The sequence below is a fragment of the Pleurodeles waltl genome, chromosome 4_2 (genome assembly GCF_031143425.1).
Source record: "Pleurodeles waltl isolate 20211129_DDA chromosome 4_2, aPleWal1.hap1.20221129, whole genome shotgun sequence".
Classification (NCBI taxonomy): Eukaryota; Metazoa; Chordata; class Amphibia; order Caudata; family Salamandridae; genus Pleurodeles; species Pleurodeles waltl.
The window spans coordinates 645,152,598-645,158,597 of record NC_090443.1 but is presented as its reverse complement, the minus strand read 5'-3'; the positions used below and the strand labels follow the sequence as shown (position 1 = coordinate 645,158,597).

Here is a 6,000-nt window from a genome sequence, read left to right as displayed (position 1 = left end):
ACTATCTGGAACTATGTCTTTGTCTCGTAAGGATTGTGAAAATACTTATAAACGTTAAAAAAAAGAACCGGTTTCTCAAACGAAATCTCCATTATTTCTGACTCTTGAAGATCTTATGGAAGAAATAAAACACTTGAAACCCTTTGTGACAGAGACTAATGCAACACTTCAAAGGATTGAAGAAAAATGGACCAACCTAGAATCCAGGGTAACTGAGGTTGAACAAAGGATAAGTAATATACAAGATGCAGCAACCAAAATTGACGTTATGTCTAAAGAAATGTTGCTTCTCAAGCAACTAACAGAAGACTTGGAAAATCACAAGAGACGCAATAATCTTAGGAATTATGGCATTTCAGAAGGAGCAGAAGGTGAAGACGTAATTGCTTTTCCTAAAACACACATTCCTAAGATTGTTGGTCTCAAAGAGGGTACTGTTCTCAATTTAGAATGTGCCGACCGTGTAAGGCACCAAACCGTCTGGAACATCTTCATCTGACAGACCAAGAGGCGTGATAACTCTCTTTCTGGAATATACTGAGCTACTTATGGTTCTATCCGCGGCCATGCAATGGAAACAAATGCTATGGTGAGGCCGTAAGGATTACTTTTCACAGGATGTGGCTCATGCTATTGCAGCTCGATGCAAGGAATTCCTTTCTGTTTGTCCGGATCTAAAGTCTCTGAGCACTCAATATGGCCTGGTGTACCCCTGTTTTTTCAAAGTGACTTATAAGGAAAGATCCTTTTCATTTGCCTCTCCTGCTGATTTGAGAAAGTTCATCTCCCAATGCAAGGGTGAAGAAATGGATTTTGGAAAATCTTGATTGTTAGACTGCCTTCTTCCATAAGCTTATATGCATATAAATCTATTGTTCGAGGATTTGTTACTACTGTTTATGAACTAAAATGGTTTTCCTTGTTCTATTGCAGACCTCCCATGCCCTCCTGATCCCCTATTTTGAATATCTGTTCCTTTTGTCTCTTCTGGCTCCGACTCATTGTCTCCAATGTGTTCCCATTTGTCGGTAAGTGTTTTGTATTACTCAATAGTGTTAATTCAAATACTGCCCTATACATTTATTTTTATCTAGTGCGCTCTGTGATTTCTTTTACCATCCCTTGTGAGGTTCTGGTTGCTGTACATCTCTCTCCCCTTTGCGCTTCCCCACCCCTTTTTCATTGTTATTGCAATAGACATGCGTTATTGAACCATGGTTGAAGCCCTTCGACTTATAGCCATCCATACTAATTCTAACCTGTATCAACTTTCTTTTCTTCTTCCCTTCTTCATCTATTCTTGTGTCCTCTCTTATCTCTCTTATCTCTTTGAATTTCACCTTATCACCTCATTTAATTATTGTATTTATGTGACCCAGTGGTTTTATATTTGTTGTCACGTAACTACTGCTAAACTAAAGATGCTGTTTCAAAATGATTACTTTGTTGCCCAGTTTTATGGTTAATGGTATGTGCTCTGTATCCTTGGATGTGAAAGGTTTGGACAATCCAATAAAAAAGCAGAATGTTCTTTCCCAATTAGTTAAATTAAATCGTAAAATTGCTATGCTACAAGAAACTCATTTATCTGAAAAAGATCTAAACTCTTTAACGAAGCAATGGGTGGGATGTGTCTTCTGTTCCCCTGCATATTAAAATAAAAATGGAATCATTATTCTATTTAATAAGTCACTCTCCTTACACATAGAGAAAGAAGAGAAGGATGATGAAGGGAGATGGCTTCTTCTACACCTTACCATTAATAACATCCCCTATTCCCTACTTAATAGAGATGGCCCTACGGGTATAGATATAAGGTTCTGGGAATGTATCTCAAATCTTCTAAGCTTATGCCCAACTGATAATCCTTTAGTGGGTGGGAACTGTAATCTAATCATCGACCCTTTTATTGATAGGCAATCGCTCACTAGATATATCCTTAATAAGATGCAAAAAAAGTTCCACAATACCTTTCACTCTAGAGGCTTAATTGATGCTTGGAGAATGTCCAATCCAGATAGATTAAAATTCACCCTTTTTACCCTACTCATAAATCTAGGATTGACTACATCTTTTTGACACCCCATTTAATTAAAGCTCTTGTGCATGCTGAAATAGGCTAAATGAATATCAGACCACACACCTATATTCATTGACATAGAAATTCTATCTGAACCTCATAGGTCAAGAAGATGGCTTTTCAATAATTATTTGCTAAAAGATCAGATTTTAGTAGAAAAATATGAAACATTTCTTAAAGTTTTTGTTTTAATCCAATCTCACCTCAGCTATGCAATTTCATATCATGTGGGATGCATCTAAGGCTATGGCTAGAGACTTTATCATTGATTATATGGCCAAAAAGAGGAAAACAATTCGTACTGACTCTGCACTTCTTCTTTTATCTATTAAGAATCTTAAACATAAATTTTATACTTCAAATAATACTGACACTCTTATTCAAGCCAAGCTGGATTTTAATAAAAATTCAACTGAAGAAGCCTCTGGCACACTTTGGAGGATCTACTCCAAATTTTATGGAGGACATCACAAAGCGGCAAATTGTTTGCGGATTATCCTAAAATTAAATCCCCAAAATTTCAAACATTGTTGATGTACAAGGTATCAATCACTTTAGAGATAAGGCCATTTTACACTGTTATTCGGACTTCTATGACAACCTCTATAGACCTGAATCTTCCACATCAGAAGCTGCCCTTGACTCTTTTTTTGACTCACTCCTAACCCATCCCCATCGGTCACAAGACTTCTTAGATAAAGAAATATCTTAGCAAGATATTAAAATATCTTTGACCAAGTTACCTAAAGACAAAGATCCAGGCCCAGATGGGTTTACAGTCAAATTATCTCAATTTCTCCCATGTTCTTCCACATTTACATTCATTATTGCATAGCGTTCTTCAAAATGACAGAGCTCAAGGTCCCTTCTCTGAAGACAAAGATCTTTCCCTTTGTCCTAATTACTGTCCTATTTCCTTGATTAACTTAGATTGTACATTTTTTGCAAAGATTTTAGCGCTTTACATTAACCAGAATATTCCTGATATAATTGGTACAGAACAAACTGGTTTTGTTAAAGACAAATATATCACTGATAATTCTCGAGCTTTCTTAAATATTTTACATTTAGCTTCTAGCTTCTAAAAATTCTACTCCCCTTGGCCGCTATTACTTTAGATGCTGAAAAAGCATTTGATTGTGCCAATTGGCTGTTTATAATGCAAGCCCTTAAATGGCATGGTTTTGGTCCTGGAATCTTAAATTACATAAATATACTTTATTCTTCCCCATAGACCTCAATTTTTTAAAATGGTATTCAATACTCTTATTTTTCCCTTCATCGAGGTACCAGACAGGGATGTCCATTATCACCATTATTATTTATTCTATCTTTGGAACCCTTTTTACATTCCCTAAGAAATTCTCCTACTTTTGCTGGTTTTGTACATACAGATCTGCATATTAAATTTACTGCTTATGCAGACAATATTATTTGATATATTTCCAACCCACAGACATTGTTACCTGTATTTGCAGATCTTTTAAGCATTTATTCTAATCTTTCTCGATATAAATGAACTTTTAGTAAATCTGAAGTACTTCCCCTGAATACTTTTTGTCTCAAATCCATGTTTGAAGGGACTGACTTTAAATGGAACACCAAATTCATAAAATGCTTAGGTATTAAGTATACTTCTTCCATAACAACAACTATTCAGATTAGTATGGAAGGTCGTCTTCATAAAATTTGTAACTTTTCAGACAAATGGTCACCCCTTTATTTATCCTGGTGGGGCAGGTTTGAATCAATTAAAATGATGATGCTCACGGTCATTAATTTCTATTTGTCCATGTTACCGGTTAAAATACCTTTGGAATTCTTTAAACTTTTTAATACCACTTTGGTAAAGTTCCTATGGAATGGACGGAAAGCACATTTATCTTTATCCTCACTATGTAATCCTAAAGTAATAGGTGGAGTTAACTTTCCTAATATTTGCCAATATCATTCCTCTATTTACTAAGGCAAATTTTACCATACATCTACTCTTCTAGTAACCCTTCTCATCGAATCTGGTATAGATTGGAAAATTCTATAATTTCTCCATTTCCTTTTCACTCTTCAGCTTATTTGTCACATTCTGCAAGAAAATTTACATCTCCCACAGTCACACACTCTATTTTGGATATCCTTCCTTTTCTTACCAAACCTTTATCACCATAACATTATTTTTTGGACTCCTCCATTTGGCATAATAAGAATATCAAATTATTCAATCGTGCTCTTTTTTTTGGAAAGAATGGACAGATACAGTCATTTTACAAGTCAAGCGATTACTCCACAACATGCAACCCTCTCTCCTTCTATTATCAAATCTAAATGTAATCTTAAAGCCACTTGTATATCTAAATATCAATCTCCAATTACTTTTCTCACACAACAAATACATAACTTATCACGGAACACCCAACCTTCAACTCCTGTACAGATTCCTTCTTCTACCCCCTCCAAGGCATCCAATGTATACAAATATTTTCACTATCAGCTCCCAAGCTGAACCAAGCATAAAATAGAGAATATGGGAATCGGATCCGCCATGTTCTTTATCTTTCCAAACATGGAACTGTATTTGGTCAAAATATATCATATATCTTGCAATGCTAGCACCTGACAAACTAACTACTATTTTTATCATAGGCTTTTTTTAACTCCTCTCTCCTTTTCTAAATATAATCTGGCTCTATCTAAACTCTGCTTAACTCGCTCTAATACACCAGGAACCTACTTGCATTTATTCTTCCAATGTCCAACCATTGCTTCTTTTTGGCACAGAATATGTAATACAATTGCACATATTTGTTATATTGACTATCCTTTCAACGTTATTAATATTTGTCTGGGAACCTCTTCGCCCATTTGGATTGGCACCCGTAAAATGGTTGTTTTGTTGATTTGCTCAATGCTTTAGCCTTCCAAATTATCACTGTGAACTGGAAAGATGCCACTAATGTTACTTTGAATGGCTGGTGGAACTTATTTTGTCATCATCACAGACTGGACAGAGCATCTGTTAACTCCACAAGGCACCTTTTTTCTAAAGATTTGTTCTGGTCTCCTCCTATTACAAATCTCTGTCATCAATCAGCTCAAGTTCAAAATCAAAATTTGGGTTTCTAGCCACAATGAAATAATATTTTATGTCAGAATTTTATTACATCATTGGTTGTTCTAATATTTGTTATGACATGATATCTATTGTGTTATTCAATCACTATTTTTGGTAAGGGATTTCTTCTCTTCTTTTCTCTTTTGTCCCTCTTTCATCTTACTTTTATTACTCCTTTTCTTCTCTTTTCTTCACTGCAAAACATAAAATATAAAATACTACTTCAATAATGGTACATTTTACATCCATCATGTAGGAAAGTCCTTTTTTTTTTGCCTGATCACCCCCACTCTTTCTGGATAGGTACTGGTGGTTACTGACTCTTGGCTGTGCCCTGGGTACTGCTTACTAGTCCCAGGGCCAGTGCTCTGTGTAAAATGGATATGCAAAGTAGGCTAATTATAATTGGCTAAGTTAACCTACCTATAAGTCCCTAGTATATGGTAGGGCATGTAGGTTTAGGGACCACAGCATAGGTGGTGCACACCTAGGTGCATTGCTGAGGTGCCCAGTGTCATTTTAAAAGCAAGCCTGCCTTGCTGGCTGCTTTTAAATTAAAGTTATATGCAAATTCGACTTTGGAATTAAAGGTACTTCCAAAGTCTTAAACTACCTTATTTTTACATATAAGTCACCCCTAAGGTGTGCCCTATGTGCCCCTAGGGCTGGGTGCCATGTAACTATAAGCAGGGACTTTATAAAAATAGATTTATAAGCCCTGGTGAGGTAAAAACAGCCAAATTTGTTTTTCCCTCATTGAAGTAAATGGCCTTCATAGGCTAGAATGGGCAGACTTTATTTTAAATTTTAA

The 6,000-nt window shown here is 35.7% G+C and overlaps 1 long non-coding RNA gene across 1 annotated transcript in view; it reads left to right on the top strand.

Moving 5' to 3' along the window:
* Positions 1-931: 931 nt before the first annotated feature.
* The window catches only part of LOC138294199 (uncharacterized), a 146,527-nt gene continuing 141,458 nt past the window's right edge, over positions 932-6,000 (top strand). The window contains exon 1 of the long non-coding RNA XR_011203262.1: positions 932-1,028. This is a non-coding gene — a long non-coding RNA (uncharacterized lncRNA). The remainder of the gene's footprint in view (positions 1,029-6,000) is intronic.